Here is a 22,673-nt window from a genome sequence, read left to right as displayed (position 1 = left end):
ATGTGAATTCACAAAGTTACAAAGTTAACTTTGTGAATCTCCCATACTTGTGAACTCCAATGAGTACTTAAATACATTTAGTGAGCTAGAGAATTTGCTAAGTACCATGCTAAATTAGGCAATTGACTTATCACTTTGTAAGGATTCACTCTAAGGTGTGAACCAATAAGCATTGTATCAATTCCATTGAGTTAACACTAGGATTCTAACATCTCCCTAGAGATGTTTCAAGTTCTGGCTCATAACAATTACTGATCACAAAATAGAAAATTTTGATTATATCAAATTGAAAAGATTTTGTACAAACAAAACTAACGCAGACAAAATTAGAAGGGAAACAATAAACTGGGAAAACATTTTTACAATCAAAGGTTCTGATAAAGGCCTCATTTCCAAAATATATAGAGAATTGACTCTAATTTATAAGAAATCCAAGCCACTGTCTAATTGATAAATGGTCAAAGGATATGAACAGACAATTCTCAGACAAAGAAATTGAAACTATTTCTAGCCATATGAAAAGATGCTCCAAGTCATTATTAATCAGAGAAATGCAAATTAAGACAACTCTGAAATACCACTACACACCTGTCAGATTGGCTAGAATGACAAGGAAAGATAATGTAGAATGTTGGAGGGGATGTGGGAAAACAGAGACACCTAATACAGTGTTGGTGGAATTGTGAATTCCAGCCATTCTGGAGAACAATTTGGAACTATGCTCAAAAAGTTATCAAACTGTGCATATCCTTTGATCCAGCAGTGTTTCTACTGGGTTTATATCCCAAAGAAATCTTAAAGAAGGGAAAGGGACCTGTATGTACAAGAATGTTTGTGGCAGACTTCTTTGTAGTGGCCAGAAACTGGAAACTGAGTGGATGCCCATCATTTGGAGAATAGCTGAATAAATTGTGGTATATGAATATTATGGAATATTATTGTTCTGTAAGAAATGACCAGCAGGAGGACTTCAGAAAGGCCTGGAGAAGCTTACATGAACTGATGCTGAGTGAAATGAGCAGGACCAGGAGATCATTACATTCTTCAACAATACTATATGATGATCAATTCTGATGGACGTGGCTATCTCCAGCAATGAGATGAACCAAATCAGTTCTAATAGAACAGTAATGAACTGAACCAGCTACACCCAGGGAAAGAACTCTGGGAGATGACTATGAACCACTACATAGAATTCCCAATCCCTCTATTTTTGTCCGCCTGCATTTTTGATTTCCTTCACAAGCTAATAGTACACTATTTCAAAATCTGATTCTTTTTGTACAGCAAAATAACTGTTAGGACATGTATATTTATATTGTATTTAATTTATACTTTAATACATTTAACATGTATTGGCCAACCTGCCATCTGGGGGAGGGGATGGGGGGAAGGAGGGGAAAAATTGGAACAAAAGGTTTGGCAATTGTCAATGCTGTAAAATTATCCATGCATATAGCTTGTAATAAAAAGCTATAATAAATTAAAAAAAAAAAAAAAAAGAAGAGGAAGAAGAAAAAGAAATTAAGACCCAGAGAGATAACTGACTTACCCAGAGTCACACAGGCAGCAAAAGTCTGAGGAAGAATATAAATTCAGGTCTTCCTGACTCCAGATTCAATACTATTTGTTATGTTCTCTATAGGTTTAAATACCAGAAGACAACAATAACGAGAGAATTTTAATCATGAAGAATTTTAATTATGAATGATTAAAGGAACAGGAATTATTTTTTTTGGGGGGGCGAGATTAATTGTTGTTCTGAGGGACCCCAGGAGCATTGTTAGGTATAGACTAGTGATTTAAGATAAAGAAGTTTCTTAAGAATTAAAGCTATCTTATAAAGATAAATAGCAATGATTTTTCAGTTACTGGAGAACTTCAAAGATTAAATAATTGATGCAACTATATGAAATAAGAAATAGAATACCTGCCCTGGAGTCAGCCTCTGAGTTCAAATTCATATTCAGATACTTGATACTTATTGTGTAATCCTGGGCAAGTAACTTAATCCTGTTTTGGGGGTAAAAAGACTAAAGAGATTATCCTTTGAAAGTTATAATAGGGGAGCATACCTGTTAAAGAAAGTGCTTAGAGAATATGGCATACCCTCTAAAGTCTCTTCTAATATCAAAGTTTCAAAATGCTATGGAAATAGCTTATATTTGTACAATGTTTTACAGTTTCCAAAAATGCTTTCACATTCACTATCAATCTTGATGGTAGCTATGAATTTCAAATTGCTTGAGAGGCATTATTAACTCAAGTTTAAGGTATCTCTATAGTACATGAAGCTGTAAATATAACAAAGCATAAAACATCCTGGCTCACACCAAGAAACTGATTTATGCAATTATAAAATATAAAAAGATTTTGTAACATTTTTGCAGTTTTTATACTGGGAAGAGGGGAAAGAGGCGTACACATTTAGAGGCAGAGTTTTTAAATAAAGAATGATACAGAAATTCTCAATTTCTAAAAATGGTATTAGACCCTAAAATAAAAAACAGCAGAATTCACTTCTTCAAAATCATATTGGGAGATATTCTTGGGCAAAAAACCTCCATCAATTTAAACACCTCTGCTCTGAAATGCCACAGGAGGCCTAAAGATGGACCATTCTACATCTCAAAGATCCAGCAGGACCTCACCCAAGGACAAGCAGTAGGATTTGGTAGTTTTCATAATCTGTGTAAGAGTATGCAAATATGAAATGAAGAACAGAGTCTTACTGTTTGTTGTTCAGTTGTTTTGCTTGTGTCTCACTCTTTTGGGATTTTTTGGCAAGGATACCATTTACTTCTGCAGATCATTTTTTTTTTAATTATAGCTTTTTATTTACAAAACATATGCATGGATAATTTCTCAACATTGCCGCTTGCAAAACCTTTTTTTCCAACTTTCCCCCTCCTCTAGATGGCAGGTAGTCCAATACATGTTATATATGTTAAAGTATATGTTAAATACAATACATGTATACATATTTATACAGTTATCTTGTGCAGATCATTTTTACAGATGAGAAAAACTGAGGAAAAAGAGTTAAGTAACTTGTCCAGGATCACATTGACACTAAATGTCTGAGGGCAGATTTGAACCCAAGAAGATGAGTTTTCCTAAATTCAAGCCCAGCACTCCATCCACTGTGTCACCCAACATCAAATGAGCATCATTCCTATCTAAAACAAAGAAGGGTCACAAATACACAATCTTGTTGTAGAAATACATCAAACTTAACAAAGAAAAGGGTGACAGAATAGAAGGTTAAGAGAGAAGATTAAATCAGGAAGGAAAAATCAGAAGCAAAACAAATTTTGTTTATTCTAAAAAGACTAGAATCCTTTCGTGAAGTCAGGGAGGGCATGATCACCTCCTTTTTGGGGTTCTCACTTCCCTGAGAAGTCAGGGATGGTGTGACCACCTGTGTTCTAAAACAAAAGAAAGAAGGAGACCTAAGGGGCTTAAACTCTGAGTAGGTGCATGCACTTGGACAACAGAGCACTTAATGCTAATTACTTATTGGATAATAGTCTATTAGAGTATGGTTGGAAAATGGCCCTTCCTACTATTCTGTGCTGGCTCAATCATTTGGCGTATACAATCAATTTGAGAATTGTAAAAGGGACTAGGGGGTGGAGTAAGATAGGCCTGAGGGATTTTGGCAGTAGAGGAAGGGAGAAGGAAGGTGGTGGAGATCCTGTGTCCATCCAATTCCCTTCTACCCCTAAAGACCATGAATAAAGACCAAGGACTTTTGCTTATCCTGACTCTGGCTGATTCTAAGGTTTCCAGGGTGTGCTAACTCAGTCTTCACAATATTTAACTTTACAAATATGTCATGAGTACATTTCTCTCCCTGAAAGTCAATTGTTACACATCTGCCAGCATATCCAGTGCTTCTCCTTCATAGTCTGGGGGAAGAAAGAGAACCACAAACTCTAATCTCTAACTTATCGACCCACAGGCCTATAAAACAGGAACTTACACTATCTACTTCTACCTCCAATTACCTAACAGTGCTCTAAATAGAACAGGCATTTAATAAAAATGTGCAGGTTCCATCTACCATTGTAAGTCATTTCTGCTATCTCTACTTCCATTTAGTTACTTATAAAATGAAGAGTTTAAATATAGTTGTCAAAAAATAGATTAAGTTAAAATAACTGAAGAGACAAAGGACCATGTTTACAGAAGAGGGAAAAATATCCTTAAGAAAAAAATATTAGAGGAAAATATAAACCTCTCATAATTTTATATATATGTTAAACAATTCAATAAAATAAAAAAGAACAATACATAGAAGAAAATAAAATCCCACAATCAAAAAAAAAAAAAATACATTTTAAAAAAGAAGGGAGGAAGGGAATAAGCACTTATATAGCATCTACTATGAGTTAAGCATCATGTTAAATGTTTTTACAAACATCTCATTTGATCCTCACAGTAACCCTACAAATAGTACATACTATTATTATCCCCATTTTACTGTTGTAGAAACTGGCAAACAGTCCTTCAGTGACTTGCCCAGGGTCACTCAGCTAGTAAGTATCTAAAACTGAATTTAAACTCAGGTCTTCCCGACTCTAAGTCCAGTATGCTATCAACCTCGCCATTAGCCATTTTCACAAAAATTAAGAAGCTGGAAAAAAACTTACCATGCATCAGGTAAGTCCAAAAAAGCAGGAGTTATAATCATGCTATCAAGCAAGCCAAAACAAACATTCACAAAATAAAGAAATAAACAAGAAATATACACATAACAAACTAATACTAAACTTTAAAGACTTCAGGTACATTAGGATCTAAATTCATAAAGGAGAAATCAACTGAACTACAAAAAGACTTTAAATTAAATTAAAATACTAGTGGCAGGAGATCTTGGTCTTCTTTCCCTCACTTTAGGATAAGTCTATCACAAAAATAGGCAAAAGAGAAAATGGTTGGAGAAACCAGAGCTAAAGACTCATGGCACTTTTATATTGAAATTGCTAAAAAAAACAAAACAAAAATATTTCTCAACATCACATGGAAATTTTATAAAAATGGCATGGTTCAGGACACAGAGATACTACAAACAAATATGAAAAAGCAGAAAAAATAAATATATCCAGTACAACTCATAATATAATGATGAATAGATCATAGTCAGCTGACTGTAGATCTAGCCCCTTCTCTCACATAACACAGATACATAGTATTATATGATCAATGTTTTATATTAATAACAATTAACATACCAAAATTTCTGGGATGATGCTAAGGTCGTCTTCAGGAGCAAAATCATATCCCTATGAATATACATTAACAAAAAAGAAAAAGAGAGGATCAATAAAATGAATGGAAAGGATCCTAGGCAATATTTAAATAATTGTGATACATGAAAGTAATATATGTTTCAATGATCTCATGATGAAGAGAACCATCTACACCTAGAGAGAGAGCTGTGGGAATAAGTGTGGATCATAATGTAAGTCTCGTTCTTTTACATTTTGTTTTCTTACTCATTTTCTTTCCTTTTTTGATCTGATCTTTCTTGTGCAGCAAGATAATTGTACAAATATGTTAACATATACTGGATTTAACATATTTTAACATGTATAACATATATTGGTTTACTAGCCATCTAGGGAAGGGGATTAGGGGAAGAAGAGGAAAATTTGGAACACAAGGCTATGCAAGGATCAATGCTGAAAAATTATCCATGCATATAATTTTGAAAATAAAAAGCTTTAATAATGATAACAATAATAATAAAACCATAGTGGGAAGATAAATATGAAGAATTTTGAAAAACAAGGGAAGATTTACATAGTGAGTATAATAAAGACCATACAAAAAAAAAAAAACAGCTAGTATTCATATACCACTTTAAAATCTTGAAAATGCTTTCATATATTTTCTCATTGGATTGCTCAAAACAACTCTGAAAATAAATACATTTATCATTCCCATTTTACAGATGAAAAATACTGAGGCTAAGAGAAATTAAATTAATTTCCCAGACATACTGAATTTGCTTAACTAGTTAGTCCTATTGGGGAAAGGATTACTGAGATATTACTGATATATTAAAAAAATATATCAATAAAAAGCAGCAAGAGTAAACACATTCAAGTTCTTAAATGAGCTACTATCATCAACAAAAATATAATAGCAACTGACATTTATGTAGCACCTTAAATTTTATATGTAATTATTTCATTTGATCTTCATAATAACTGTTGAGGAAAGTGCATCAGGTATTACCATATTCCCTTTTTTACAGATAAAGAAACAAGCTCCAGAAAGGTAAAGTTATTTACTGGACCATGCTAATGCATCTAATAAGTCTTTTTTCCCCCTTGAGGTCACTGGGGTTAAGTGATTTGCCCCAGGGTCCCTGGGTCACATTTGAACTCAGGTCCTCCTGATTTCAGGGCTGGTACTCTATCTACTGCACCACCTTAACTGCACCCCATCTAATATGTCTTAAAGACAGAATTCAGAACCAGATCTTTCTGGCTTCATCTCTAATACACTTTCCATTCTAACACACTACAGAATCATAAAGTACTAAATACCTATACACCTAATTTTGTTAAATTGATTTAAATAATTGATGACCTAAAATCTCTGGTATATCTTAAAGCTCTTGAATGACTGCAAAATGTGAATCAAAAAATTAAAACTCTCAGAACTCTTTATTAAATTCAATAAACATATTAAGCATTTACTTACTGTGAAAGTCATAGTGATAGGCATGAGGAGAAAAAAATAAAACAGATAGTTCCTGTCTTAAAAGATTGTTGTAAGGATATAACTTGTTCACAATTAAGTAAAAACAAAGTATATGCAAAGTTACATAAAATAATTTCAAAAGTCAAACTGGGCTAAGGAGGGAAACAGAAGGCTTTTAGGAGATGTTGAGGTATGCTTTGAAGAGAGTGGTAATGACCTCTGGATGGCGAACTTCAGGAACCACTTCTGCAAAGTCAGGGAGATAACTAGGTAGCAATCCAGTATGAAATAAAATCAGTCTGGAAAGGTCGGTAGAAACCAGAGGATTTTAAATATCAGGTTAATGATTTTTTTGTACCCTATCCCAGACACAGTAAGAGATCACTGATGGTTTTGGAGCAGGTGAGTAACATGGACAGATCAGTATCTGAGGAATATCAGAGGTTGGAAGCTGTGTGAGAGACTAGAAAGAGGAAAGATTAGAAGCAGGCAGCCTAATGAGGCTTTTCCAATAGTTCTTTACTAGACTATTTTATTCAGGTAGCATGGGTTTCAACTAGGATATACAATGAACTGTAAATGAGAATTGAGGGAAGAGAAGGATCCACTGATGAGAAGAATGATTTCAACAAAAATAAGGAAGTGAAGATAAAGGATGGGTTTGGGTGAGGAAAAGAAGGAGAACTTCTTTGAATTAAGTTAGAAATGTTTAGCAGGAAGATAATTAGGCCTAGAGTTTATGGAATTTGAAGTCACTTGCACAGAGAATATAATTAAAGCTACTGTAGCTAACGAAATAATATAGAATGTAGAAAAAAAAAAGGATACAAAACAGAGTCAGGGCTCAAGACGTTTGGAAGGATAATCCAGCAAAGTCAACCAAAAAGGACAGGTAACAATGATAGAAAGACCAAGTATAAAGTCTCAGAAGCTAAGAGAAAAGATTAACAACAATGTCAAAAGATGCACAGATGCCAAGTAGAAAAAAAGATATATTTCCATTCATACACTCTTAAATAGGAGAAAGAACAAATGTTACATTAACAGGTCACATAGCTAACTGTAATTATATTACCTGGATGCAGATCACTTTAAATAAAACTGACAATGAAATCTACACTCAACAATCTAACCTTTGATAAATTTCTCCAATACCTACAAGGTAGAACTTTCGATTCTTTTGTACCTTCCCACAGATTTAGCATGCAGCAGATGCTCAATAATGAGGTGCTGACTAGGAACATTTGTAAATTGCATGTTGTTTTCTAAACAGAGGAATTTTAAAGTAATGTTATAATTTGCTTGGCCTAAACTGATTTTAACAGACTTGAGGTTCCTAATGAAATTTCACTGTGAAGTAGATATCTAATTTATGAGAGGGGAGGGGAGGAAATGGACACTGTTCTCTCTTCAGCATGATTAAACAAGATAAGCCCAATAACAAGTAAATACTTCAAAAAGTCTAATTAGTATTTCCTTCTACTTAAAAGGTTATTTGATTCTGCTTCTAAAAAAGAAACCTTTTCAAAGGATATGAACAGACAATTCTCAGACAAAGAAATTAAAACTATTTCTAGCCATACAAAAAGATGCTCTAAATCACTATTAATCAGAGAAATGCAAATTAAGACAACTCTGAGATACCACTACACACTTGCCAGATTGGCTAGAATGACAGGAAAGATAATGCGGAATGTTGGAGGGAATATGGGAAAACAGGGATACTGATACATTGTTGGTGGAATTGTGAATACATCCAGCCATTCTGGAGAACAATTTGGAACTATGCTCAAAAAGTTATCAAACTGTGCATATCCTTTGATCCAGCCATGTTTCTACTGGGCTTATATCACAAAGAAATCTTAAAGAAGGGAAAGGGACCTGCATGTGCATGAATGTTTGTGGCAGCCCTCTTTGTAGTGGACTGAAACTGGAACCTGAGTGGATGCCCATCAACTGGAGAATGGCTGAATAAATTGTGGTATATGAATATTATGGAATATTATTGTTCTGTAAGAAATGACCAGCAGGATGAATACAGAGAGGCTTGGAGAGGCTTAAATGAACTGATGTTAAGTGAAATGAGCAGAACCAGGAGATCATTATATACTTCAACAACAATACTACATGATGATCAATTCTGATGGACGTGGCCATCTCCAGCAATGAGATGAACCAAATCAGTTCCAATAGAGCAGTAATGAACTGAACCAGCTACACCCAGGGAAAGAACTCTGGGAGATGACTATGAACCACTACATAGTATTCCCAATCCCTCTATTTTTGTCTGCCCGCATTTTTGATTTCCTTCACAGGCTAATAGTACAGTATTTCAAAGTCTGATTCTTTTTGTACAGCAAAATAACTGTTAGGACATGTATATTTATACTGTATTTAATTTATACTTTAATATATTTAACATGTATTGGTCAATCTGCCATCTGGGGGAGGGGATGGGGGGAAAGAGGGGAAAAATTGGAACAAAAGGTTTGGCAATTGTCAATGCTGTAAAATTACTCATGCATATAACTTGTAAATAAAAAGCTATTTAAAAAAATAAACCTTTAAAAAAGATTATTAAGAAAAAAACATAAAACAGGTATAATATGTAAATTGTGGAGATCATTGCATAAGTTCGGAATTTGGAAGCCTTAAGGTACATTTTAGAAGACTTTTGGGACCTTGGACAATTCACTAAACTGCTACAGATCTCAGTTTTCGTTTCTAAAGTGAGTTTAGATTATACAATCTCTCAAAATTCCTTCCAGCTCTAAGTCTATAATCTTGTAAGAAATTGGTTCAAATCTGGTAAGAAATATAATCTAGAATTCAATAAAAATTTCAATTTTAATAGGCAAAGTCCATTTCTCTTGGACCAATCCTTTCAGTCTGGCATTAAATGTGCTTCCACCTGTCCTCTCTCTCTCTCCCAAAAGCAGGTGATTTAGGGATACTGCCCCAAGTTCAATCTATATGGCCCTGGGGCAAGTCACTTTGAACCTTTCAAAGCTTCAACTTGTTTATCTTTAAAAAGAAAAAAAAAAAGTAGGGCTGGATCAGATAGCCTCTAAGGTTCCTTCCAGCTCTAACTCTCAGGACTGTGACCTTTCTGAGCCTCAGTTTCCTCTACCGTAAAGCGAGAAGGATCGCCTTAAACGGCCTCTAAATTCCCTTTCAGGTCCCATTAATTCAAATTTGGCTACATGGAGGTCGACAAAGAGGACAGGACGAGTCGCACATCTCACTCAAAATCAGCATCTGGACAGGCTGTCGGGAGTGGAAAAAACGAAACAAAAGTGTCCCCCTGCCAAGGCTGAGGGTTCGTCTGAGGATGTAGAGAGAAAATGAGGTGGGGGCTGCCGAGGGCACAACGAGCCCAGACAATTGCTTCCCCAACGCAGAGCGGGACCCGCCCGCTTTTCCATCCTAGGGGAAGGGGTACCCCACCCCAGATTACGGAGATCGCCCTCCCCGTTTCCGGGGTTCCCCAGCCAGGTTGGGCTGGCAATTTGAGCCTTAACGAAAACAGGAGTCTGGTCAAACAGCCCGGGTGACATCTCTCCGGAGCGGGAAAGGCGCCCGCGAGACAGCCAGGGAAGGGGGAAGCTCGGATGGAGGAAGAAGGCAGAGTCCCCGGCCCCAACTTAGGCTTTCTCCCGTTCTCGTTCCTCTTCAGACCTCCACGCCCTGGGTGTCGCTCTCATCCGCCCCCCACCTTCGCGCCCCTCTCGGCACTCACCAGGACGGGGCTCCTGAGGAGGCGGCTGCGGGGGTCGGGACCACACAACTTCCCTTCGCAGCTGGGGGCGCGGCCCCGGGGAGTGGGTAGTGGCGGGGGCGCCCGGCCGCGCCTCGGCCCGCTCTGCGCCCCGGCTCAAGCTCGAGCTCACTCCCTTAAGCGCTCACGTCGCCGAAGCGACAAACGCCGGGACTGCCTTAGCCCGGTTACTGCTGCGGCCGCTGCCCACAACTCCTAGGACGGCGTCGCGGGACAATGCTGTCATCGGCCGCGCCACCTTCCCTCCGGACCCCAACCGCCGCGGTCCCGCACCGCTTCGCATTCTAGTGCGCCGTCACCGCCCCCTCCCTGTCACTCGCCAGCTTCGCCCCGCCCCCTTCCCGTCACGTGAGGACGCACGGAGGCGGCTGCCGAAGCCGCCTCCCACCACGGGGGTGGAGCCGCTGCTGGAGAGTCCGAGCACGTCCGCTGGGGCTACGCCCCATTCTCACCCTCCCCCACGCCCCCTCCCCGCCGTGCCCCTTACTGGCCAGGAGGCGCCAGATTGAAGAATACCTACCTTTTCCTCTGCCTCCCGTCGGCCTACCTCTCCTACGGTGGCCACTGACCTGGCCTTTGAAGGGGAGACCATTCCCTTCCGTTCCAAAAAGTTTTAAGTAGGGATTAAGCTGCTGAAAGTGTAAACGGCCAAAGAAATATTGCTTGTTGATTAGAAGGGAAGCAATAAACTGGGAAAACATTTTTATAGTTAAAAGGTTGTGATAAAGGTCTCATTTCCAAAATATATAGAGAAATGACCAAAATGGTCAAAAGATATGAACAATTTTCAGATGATAAAATTGAAACTCTTTCTACTCATATAAAAAGGTGCTCTAAATCACTATTAATCAGAGAAATGCAAATTAAGACAACTCTGAGATACCACTACACACCTGTCAGATTGACTGAGATGACAGGAAAAGATAATGATGAACATTGGAGGGGATGTGGGAAAACTGGGATAATGATGCATTATTGGTGAAGTTGTGAACACATCCAGCCACTCTGGAGAGCAATTTGGAACTATGCCCAAAATTATCAAACTGTGCATACCCTTTGATCCAGCAGTGCGAATATCCCAAAGAAATTTTAAAGAAGGTTAAGGGACCTGTATGTGCATGAATGTTTGTGGCAGCCCTCTTTGTAGTGGCCAGAAACTGGAAAATGAATGGATGCCCATCAATTGGAGAATGACTGAATAAATTGTGGTATATGAATGTTATGGGATATTATTGTTCTGTAAGAAATAACCAGCAGGATGAATACAGAGAGGCTTGGAGAGACCTACATGAACTGATGCTAAGTGAAATGAACAGAACCAGGAGATCATTATGACAAGGTTTAGCTTTAGGGAATCAAAATGAAATTAGGGTTTCTAGTGGTCAGGGAGTTAAATGATAAGGTCTATTGGCAGGTTTGAGGTTCAGGGAACCAAATGGAGAGGTTTGGCTCCCCCGCAACTCTATGGCATTCTGCACAAGGGTAGGGAGTTTTGAGGACTCTCTTCTGAGTCCTCCCCAGTCAGTCCTGACGGCACAGAGGTTCTCTGTAAAGGAATTTACAGACCCAAAAACCTAGATTGATAAAAGGTTTATTATAGGAATTGGAAGTAAAGTTAGGAATCCTGACAGAGAGGCATAAAGCCTGGTTAGAGAAATAGGTAAGGATAAAGGGAGGATAACACTGGAAAAGAATATTATTCCAGCGGGCAGATCTATGGAAAATGGAGTTTTGCACTGAGAATGCAGTTCTCAGTGGACAGAAGGTCCTGGCAGCAAAAGGAGCTGCCAAGGTCCATCTGCAAAGACATTAGTTGATGGAAGCTCATTATATTGGTTGTCTTGGTCGGGGTTGGGAAACCTGAGCAGATCACAACCAGTGGAGGTTGGGAGAGCCCAACTTGGCTCAGATACAGCGGGGCCTGGAAAAAGCCCGATCTCCTATTGGAATTCAAAGGGATGCTTTTATCCAGGATTTGTGAATCAAAGGCCCTGGCAAGGCAACTTTGTCTGGGGAGGATATGCCTCAGGCAGGAGGGGCTGAGAATCTGAAATGAATCACAGATCAATAGGAAATATAGTTTCTTAAAGGGACCACAACCCACTTCATTCCCCCCACAAACACTTAAAACTTAAATTCATTTAAGGGAAAAAGGACTTGGGGCAGGGTCTCTTATTGAGGCAGAATTGAAGGAGATTTTCTTCTTCAAGGATTTTCAGAGTTTCAGGGTCCCCTCTTCAATTATACACTTCAACAACAATACTATATGAGGATCAGTTCTCATCGAAGTGCTGTCTTTGGCAATGAGAGGATTCAATTCAGTTCCAGTTGATCAGTGATGAATAGAACCAGCTACACCTAGCGAAAGAACACTGGGAAATGAGTGTGGACTGCTTGCACTTTTGTTTTTCTTCCCAAGTTATTTTTACTTTTCAAAATCTGATTTTTCTTGTGCAACAAGAGAACTGTATAAATATGTATACATATATTGTATGTAAGATATACTTTAACATGTTTAACATGTATGAGACTGCCTGCCATCAAGGGGAGGGGATGGAGGGAAGGAAGGGAAAAGTTGGAACAGAAGTGTTTGCAAGGGTCAATGTTGAAAAATTACCCATGCATATATTCTGTTGTTTGTTGCTGTCAGGAAGCATGCTGTGAGCATTTATTAATTGCCTAGTGTGTGTTAGGCACTGGGGAATACAAAGACACTACTCTTTTCCCTCAGAAAACTTGTATTCTCCATCATTGTCAAGAGCACCACCCTCCTTCCAGTACCCCAGGCTTGAAACTTTATTCATATCATCCTTGACTCCTCACTTTCTTCCACTTCCCTTATTTTACTTGATGCCAAAACCTGCCAATTTTTTCTTTGCAACACCTCTCTGCTTTGCTACCTAATCTGATCTGACACTGCCACCACCTTGTTCCAGGCCTTTATCATTCACAGTTTTACAATAGCATGCTGGTGAATCTGCCTTCAAGCCTCCTCCACTCTAGTTCATCCTCCATTCAATCATTAAAGGATTGTCCTAAAGTTTAGGTCACCTACAGGTTCAATAAAGTTCAATGGTTCCCTATTCCTTCCAGGATGAAATATAAAAAATTTCTGTTGAACAAAAAAGCCCTTTGGATCTTAAACTGGAAAAGGCCCCAACAGGGCCTTTGTTATTTTCTGTGTGGACAGTTGACCACAAGGAGCAGAAAAACAGGACACTATCACCCAGGGGACTTGGATCTTGGTACCTCTTTCAAAAATTTATCTTAAGTCTTAGCCAATGGTTGAAGAGTAAACAACCCCCCTTTCCTGGGAAGGAGATAACTGTTGGCTTATTCCATAAATACCATCACAGGCAACCTTATCTGATCAACTAGTTCCCTGATGCTAAAAGCTGTCTGCTTTTGTGACAAAAAAGTCCCTTTGAGAAACCAGTTTGAGTCTTTTGGTGATTTTTACCAATCCTACCTCAAATTTCACTGCAAAACTAGCCCCCACACATTTTCGAGTCTTCCTACAACTTTCCCCATCCTATTCTGCAATATAAAGACATTGGCTTCTTTGCTGTTATTTGCACAATACACTCTGGATGACTTGGAGCATTTTTACTTGTTCACCATTAGAATATTCTCCTTCCTCATTTCTACAAGTCCCAGTTCAAATCATACCCTCTGTTAGAAGCCTTTCCTGATTCCCCTTATGCTCATGTCTTTTGCCTGAGATAATCATTATATATTATATCTTGTCTGTATATTGTTGTTTGTATGTTGTCTCTGCCTTGTTCCCCTCTTCCCCAATTAGACTGTGAGATCCCAGAAAGCATAAATTTTTTGTCTTTCTTTGTGTACTCAGTACTTAGTACAATTCTGGTGTATGGTAGGTGTTTAATAAATGCTTCTTGAAAAAGTGAACAATCAAGATTGCCCTCAAGATGCTTACATTCTATGGGGAAGATTTGGGTTTATTCATTTAGAGCCAGGAGGGGCTTTCAGAATCTAGTCAAACACTCTCATTTTTTAACATCATTTTACAGATCACAGATTTAAAACTGGAAGGGGCCTCAGGGATGATCTACTGCATCCTTCTTCCCATACCAGTTCAACCCCAAACTTTTTAATAGATCTGGAATAAGATGGAACCTTGAGTTTGTCAAATCTCACCCCTTATTTTTTTGATCATAGATTTAGAGCTGGAAAAGATCTCAGAGATTATGTAAACCAACCCCTTCAGTTTTACTGGTGAAGAAATTGAAATCCAGAAAGCTCTTGTCAAACATCACACAAGTAGTAAGTGGTAGGAATGAGATTCAAATCCTGACCCTCTTCTTCCAAATGGATTGCTCTTCCCACAGTACCATAAAGCTTCTTTTGAGAAAGAACAATGTTTGACAAATCCTACTTCTAACAACATACTGTCTTCCATACCTTGAATGCTCTCCCTCCTTATCTCCACTTCCTGGCTTCCCAGATTCCTTTTCAAGTTCTAGATAAAATTCCATGTTTATCAGAGTCTTACCTTCCCTTGGTTTATTATTTCCAACTTATTCTATATATACATGGTTTGGATAGTTATTTCCATGTTGTATTAGACATGTATTTTACTTGTGTTTGAACTTGGCCAAAGTAGGAATTCAATAAATGTTTATTGACTAATTGACATATTAGCTATAAATTTCTGAGCAAGTCTTCTCTCAAGATTGCCAGGCAGCTTTCTAAATCTATAAAATGCATAATATCTGTCTCTCCCTCATTCTTGGGAGGGAGTTTTCAATTAAACAATAAATATTTTAATGGCCCATTATGTGCCTGGTACTGTGCCAGGCTCTGGAGATAAGAAAAAATGAAACAGTTCCTGTCCTCACTTTGGGACTACCCCACACCAAGGGAACCACAGATTAGATAGAAAAAAACAAATTCTAGGCATGTGTTAGGCACTAATCAAAGATAAAAATGGCCAAGGAGAGGCTAGAAAGAGGGAGATAATGCCTAAGATAGTTACAGCTTTTACAGTATTCCTCATCCAAATTCTAACCCTCTAGTATCATTTTTCTCACCTCAAAAATAAAAGAAAAAATGATAATGGGACATAATAATCAAAAGGCATTTGATACCTACTTATCTCTATTTCTAGTTACATATTAATTATAAAAATTCAGTTTGCCATTCACTGCCTTTCAGGGCTATTTTTTGCTCAGAGAGAGGGTGGCTTTTCACTCATGCTGAGTGATGAAAATAGTCTAACCAACTTATTTTTGTTTCTAGTCAGGTTTGAGATGCTATGTGACAATTCATTCGATTTAACAGCTAGGTTATTTTGATGACATTTTATGCAGATTCACAAGAACATGGCTATTCATGCAGTTTCTAATAAAACCTTTTCTCTATTTTGCCTAGTCCTTATAAGACCAAACCTTCCAAGCAAGGATAGTTCAATTAAGCTCAGCTAGTTCCATTACAACATTATGTATAGTAGGAATAGGTTAAAACTCAAGTCTGAAAGGCACACTGTCATTTTAATCAGTCAAATTTACATTTTAATTTATGAAATTAATTTCTGAAGTCTGGGAAAGTCAAAAGTTGTTATGGGCTTTTTTTCCGCCAAGTGGAGGCAGGCATTGGCAGGCACCCAACTCGTTCCCATAAGGCTGAGGAACTCTGACCTAGAAGATTTTTTACAAAAGAAGGCGTAGTTTACAATTTCCCTTCCTCATCCAATCTAGTCAGAACCTTCACTTGTCAAATGTTGCTGATCAAGATCTAAGGCTAAGAACTCTTGCTCAATGGAAAAAAATTGACTGAGAAATTATCATAAATGGATTATTCAATAATTCAATTAAATTAGACTTTTTTTTTTTTTAAATTGAATTGTATACAATGTAAAGGACAAGGGAAAAGTTAGAGAAAGCTTTTATTAAGTGCCTCTCATGTGCCAGGCACTGTGCTAAGCATTTTACAGACATTATCTCATTTTATCATAACCCTGTGAGGTAGATATTATTATCCCATTTTACAGATGAGGAAACTGAGGCAGAGGAAGAGTGACTGGCCCAGGATCACATAGCTTATAAATATCTGAAATTGCATTTGAACTTGAGACTTCCTGATTCTAGGTCCAGCTCTTTATCCCCTTCACTGCCTAGTTGCTTCAAAACTCTGAAGAACATTACAGAACACATTGGATGAGTTTGAAATTTTGTAGGAATAAATGATGTATAATGATTGCAATCAAGGGAACAACCATAGGTTCTGGCTAGAGTACATCCCTGTAGCAAACTTGGAACTGATCCCCACTCTGACTACATATTCCTCTTATTCTTTTTTTGAGTACCATGTGCTTTCGCTCAGAACTGAAAGACTTGTGTTTTGAGATGATGAAATAATCCCTTTAATGGTTCCTTTGTTGGAGTTTGGTCACCAAATGATGGGATATGGGAATAATAGCCAGAATTATACTGAGGTTAGTGACCAATGTAGAGAATTATCTCAAAAGAATTTGTAGGATTAAACTTCCAAATCAAGAGGCAAAGATTTTATTATGCTGCTTAAAGCAAGCTAAATCCATAAAAAATTTTTATCAAGAAGTTTTAACAACATGGGTCCTAAAAAGCCATTAAGGCATGGCAAGTGAAGTATTTTACCATGGACTAGTGGGCTAAAATCCTGAAGAAGTTTAGGAGGGCTTTACAATATGAGTAAGGAAAATTAAACCTTGGGGTTGAAATCATAACTTGGTTTTCTGATTGGATAAAATAACTGTGGGGTTATGATGATTTTTTCAATACAAAGTATGAGACAAGAAACCAAAGGCCTACTTAAGAACAAATGCCCCACTTAAGGCCCAGATGATCCTACCAGTGTTCCTCCTTGCTTGCAGGAATAGCTAGGTTTCCAGATTGTTTACTGTAATTAGGCTCTCTTCCTGATGCTACTCTCCACTAACTTGCTTGGGTCAAAGATTCGGGGTTCTACCCTCTTCACCTTAGTCCAGTAATAGCTTCTTGATTAAAAGGATTGGCCAGTAGTCTACAAAATGCAATTTTCCCACTCAAGAAACTTCAAAAGGAGCAACTTGACCCTCTGTCTCTAGCTCTTCCTATGGGAAGTATAGACATTTAGCTCCCTCTCCCTGTAGTTTCCTTAGAGGAAAGTGAAAAAGTAAGAACCAAAGTTAGGAAGATCACATCTTTCCCAATCCTAGAAGAAATAACTGATTCACACATGGAAATCATCACATGTACAGTCCAATGGCACTTGAGACTGGATGTCAAAACCTGATTTCACCTGCTTTGTGGACATTTATTGGAAGCCATATTGTGAATTTGAAAATAAGGGACTACTGGGTCTCTGAGCTGGAGCTGGGTCTTCAACAGAAGGCCTATCCTACATCCATCCCATAACTTTTTGGTAAAGAAAGTATCCAACAATAAGAGGATAAGTCCAAGTCCAGGCCTTGCCAGAAGACATGAGCCAAGAGGGAGAGAGAATAAAGGTGAGGTGAAGCTGATAATTCAGCAGTCCTACAAAATTTATCGAGTTCAGATTTTCGGCATCAAGATCACATCTTTCAACAGAAGTATTCTTCAATCAGTATGTAGCTGTGAATTGTTGCATAGGAATACAGAATTGTGGGTGACCCAAAGAGCAATGGAATGGTGGGAATAAATAGGCTATAAGATATTAGTAATGACTTGTGAGTGAAAAATACATCAAGAATAAATCTGACCAGAAAGAATGGTAAGTTGGTCATACAATAAAAGTGAAGGATAACAAATGAGACAACCTGTGTGTTGCTGTAGCACTTAGGAAATATTCAAAGAACCAGAGAACCATATAAACCCTCTAAGAAAGATTTAGAGAAATACTTGAACAAAATTTCACAGGGATAAGAAGGTGTTGAAGTTTTCACCTTATGAATTAATAGATACTTTAAAATATCAAACTCTGCTATTTCAAATTTTATGTACTCTATTATCATTCCAAGTGTTTTTGCCATAATGACGTACTTTAATTTTCCAACAGTAGGAGATTTATTAATAGAACAATCACTTAGCATGCATTAAAGAGCTCATGATTTATTGTTACAAAAACGAATTAAATACTGTTTTTCATAAGATTGTGAAGTACTAATTATTCTCATCATAGAAGTCTAAAAATGAGAGTTCAAAATAAATTATGTATTCATAAGTTAAGGATAATTAAGTCTTGTAGAATTCTGCCTACTGCTTCCCACTCACCTTGCCTCTACAAAAGTAGGTACTAGCTATGATTTTAAGTATTGAAGATTTTGCCATTAAAACATGAGGCATAACTTTTCAGTATCATTACCTCACAGATCACATCTTAAAGTCAAAGATATATATATATATGTGTGTGTGTGTGTGTGTGTGTGTGTATGTGTGTACATATGTATATGTATGCTATGTAAATGTGTACATGTGTATATGTATACATATGTATATATACACATATATACATATATATATATATACATGCATATGTGTATACATATAAGAGAGAGAAAGAGAAAAGGAAGAGGGAAAGGAATACACATCGAAATAGTGCCTACTAGGTGCCAGGCATAATGCTAAGCACTTTACAAATATCTCATTTACTTGATATAGATATTACTCATATATACATGTATATAGCTGATTCTATATACATACATATATTTTTATCTGATGGTTATGGTTACTCATACTACTGGGATAGGGACTGAGAAAGGAACTGATCCTGTGATTTCACTATGTTTGAGGGAACTCTCAGATAAGGAAACTCCCCATACTAAAGTAGGTCAGCACCTCCCTTCGCAATGTAACTCTAAATGATTACTTACTCTGGTATACCATTTCAGAGGCCCCAACCATACTTCACAGAACTCCATAATGCCTGTCCATTCTCTCACCAACAGTCTTGCCAGGATCAAAGCCCACGTCCAGAAGATTTTAATCCTTTAATCTCTGGGACTTCTACCCCGAGTCTGCCATCTTGATTGGTGCTTTCGTTTCTTGGCTCATTATTTTAGTTATATTTCAGCCATGTTTGACGTCACTCCCTACTCTGTGGACATCTGCACAGAGATGGTGCAGGTTCAGTTCCAAAGTTTCTCATGAAGTGAATATTGAAAAAAGAAAAGAAAAAAGAACGTTTATTGGCTATGAAACGGGATGGATGGATAAAAGTTCTGAAAATGTATTGATTAAAGTTCCTATTCCATATCATGTAGAGAAGGGGCCAGTATAGAAGGAAAAAACAGAGATAAGCATGAAGAATTGATAGAAGAGCCACACTTCCAGGGGAGACAAGATTTGATGGGATTGAGAACAAGAGCATATATATTACAAACATGACAAGTTGAAAATTAGAGATGAATATATTAGATTTAAAATCATTTTGATTGTCAAACTCAAGGGTAAGTCACAATGCAGAGAAATAGCTTTTATATATCTTTCTGTTTAACAAAGGTTTACTTTCCCTTCCTCCCTGGAACCATTTGTTCTCTTACCTGCAGAAGTTCTTATCCTTATCTTCTTCCCCAAAGTCCTAAAACTCCCTAATTGACCTGTATATTTAGCAACTAAGTACTACAGTTGAAAAAGTGGTATAATAGGAATCAAAAAGACCTAAGTTCAAATTTAATCTAAGACTAAGTTGTGTCATTTTGGGCAAGATAACTTGCATCTGCTTTAATTTCTTGAACTATAAAATGAGATAATAGTAGCACCCACTTCCCATGATTGTTGTAAGAGTAAGAGGAGTCTTATGTAGCTGCTTCTTAAATATATAGACCTGTTCCTTAATCTACTGAAGAAGGAATGGCAAATTGCCAAGAAACCTAATGAACAATAAGGACCATAATGTAATAAGTAGAACAACAACAACCTATTTATATTTCTCCCAACTTGTTTTTTCACAAAATCACATCTAAGTAAAATAATATAAATTTCAAAGGACCTAGGACAGAGCTAAAAACCAGCAGAGACTCTAGGGTCAATTAATAGACTAAAATCAGATCAATCCCTCTTTTATTTCTCGAAAGTACATTATTTTTTTTTCCATTCTGATGCATTTTGAAAATATTCTCATGGCACCTTAAATATAAACAACTGATAAAATCTTCCATGAACATTGTTTCTTTCTCATCTGAAGAATATAACCCATAGAGAAGTCATGTTACAAACTTACCTGTTTATTTTGTACTCAACACCCAAAATAACATTTTTCTCTTGATTGTCCTTTGTTGCTGTCCCTGTTGCTGCTCCTGATGATGTTTCAGTGGTTGAAATCAAAGCAACTGCTCTGTGGCCTCCATCAAAATTAATTGTGAAAAGTTTGACATAAAATGATCTACTGTAAGCATATCCAATCAAGCATTTTTCATAGATTTTACATATCAGACTTTGCAAATATAGACTTCTATAGAAATGCAAAACAAGCAATTATATTCAGCTCTTTAGCATTTGTTTGATTCAGTTACAATTGGAGATGTCTAAATTCCAAATGCACAATTGGCCAATTTGCAAAAAATAGAAAGAATTGTGAGGTTAGGTTTGGCACTAAAATAACACTATCTATTGAATAAGGAGTACAAATAATTTTTAATTATTAATTTCTTTTATTCTAAACAAAAATTTCAGATGTCAAGCTATATCCATAGTATGCATGGAGACCCACTAAGTTAAAGAGTAACACCCCAGAAACTGTTCATCAGTACCTTATGATAAAAATACAACTATGTAAATTAAGTGAATCTACATGGAGAGCAGAATGAGGAGCTATCAAAATACACAGATCTGACACTAGCTGTATGTATGTAGACAAGTTAGATTTCTGAGCCTCAATTTTTTCATCTGCAGAATGGAAATAAAAATACTCATGCTACTTACCTTATAGGATTGTGTTAGGACAATGCTATAAAGACTATATAGATACAAAATCTGTTTAATAAATATGGCAATAAAGTGAATTTCTAGGTCATTAAAGCAATATTAAACTAATTAACATTTCATCTGGTCATCTATATGGAGAGGAAACATGATATCAGGTACAGAAAACCAGATTTGAAGTCAGGAAGTTCAAATCTTATTTCTGACACATACTGACACATAATCTTGGTCAAGCCACTGAACCTCTTGCTTTTCCAGAAACCCCTATAAGTTTTCTAAAGAGAAGGTACCAATTTGTAGTTGATATTTTCTTACCAAGACTTTCCTATACCAGTGAAATCCCATATCTGGTCCCGTATCACCAAATTTTTTACTCAAAATTGCTGATTTAATAATCTTAATATGCTTATTACCAATACATGCATACATATTTTTCACACACATATATGTATATTGTATTTGCCAAATACATATATGTGTGCATTATATATGGGTGTTTATATGTAGGTATGTTATATCCATGTACACCCATATATGGGCATATACATGTATATAAACTGTATATATGTGCGTTTATGTGTGTGTTCATACACATACATATATGTGTGCATATGCATACTTATATATGCATGTATGTATATTGATATGTGTAAGTATATATAATCTATCCCAGTATTATGAGGTTCAGGGTTGTATCCCCAAATGATGAGGTTCGGTGCAAGGCAGGGAGTTATGGGAACCCCTTTGGTTGATGCAGAGGTCCTTCATAAAGGAATTTACAAATCCCAAAAGCTAGACTGGCAAAAAGAAGTTTATTATTGGCATTGGGAAGTCAGCCTTTACTATGAATGAATAGAAAGACTGAATTCCTTGGTGGTAAGGTCCCAACAGAGTGATATAAAGTTTCTAGCAGAAAAATTCTGACAAGAGAAATGAATAAGGTCTTGTAAGGGAAATAGGTGAGAAAGAGATAAAGAGGGATTATCGCTGATAGAGAATGTCTTTCGGTGGGCAGAGAGTCCCTTGCAGGTAGCTATGCCAAGGGAGGTCCCTTGGCCTGGCATGATTCCTGCTTTGAGATCCTCTACTGCCAAACATTGAGCTCAGCTGCCCTCTTTTGTAATTGAAACCTTGGCCAGAAGCTGGGGGCAGCTCTTGTTGGGGCTGGGAACAGATTGAGCTGGAATCAAAATAGAAAATCTTGGAACTGAATGAGTGTCCCTGGGCTAATCTCCAACTCAGTAGAGTTAGATAGAAATCTCCAGTTCTGGCTAAGTAGGAGTGGTCCTGGA

General features: G+C 37.2%; 1 protein-coding gene across 6 annotated transcripts in view; it reads right to left on the bottom strand.

Moving 5' to 3' along the window:
• The window catches only part of OSBPL8 (oxysterol binding protein like 8), a 206,475-nt gene extending 195,654 nt beyond the window's left edge, over positions 1-10,821 (bottom strand). For 3 of the 6 annotated variants that reach the window (XM_031937859.1, XM_031937860.1, XM_031937856.1), the window contains exons 1-2: positions 10,457-10,821; positions 5,238-5,288 (exon numbers count right to left, since the gene is read on the bottom strand). The gene's annotated coding sequence lies outside the window, so the exon portion shown is untranslated. The remainder of the gene's footprint in view (positions 1-5,237; positions 5,289-10,456) is intronic. The other 3 variants (XM_031937857.1, XM_031937861.1, XM_031937865.1) reach the window with 2 other exon arrangements.
• Positions 10,822-22,673: the final 11,852 nt, after the last annotated feature.

The sequence above is a fragment of the Sarcophilus harrisii genome, chromosome 5 (assembly GCF_902635505.1).
Source record: "Sarcophilus harrisii chromosome 5, mSarHar1.11, whole genome shotgun sequence".
In the NCBI taxonomy this organism is placed as follows: domain Eukaryota; kingdom Metazoa; phylum Chordata; class Mammalia; order Dasyuromorphia; family Dasyuridae; genus Sarcophilus; species Sarcophilus harrisii.
The sequence above is the reverse complement of the archived record's forward strand: the minus strand, read 5'-3'. Positions and strand labels throughout refer to the sequence as shown.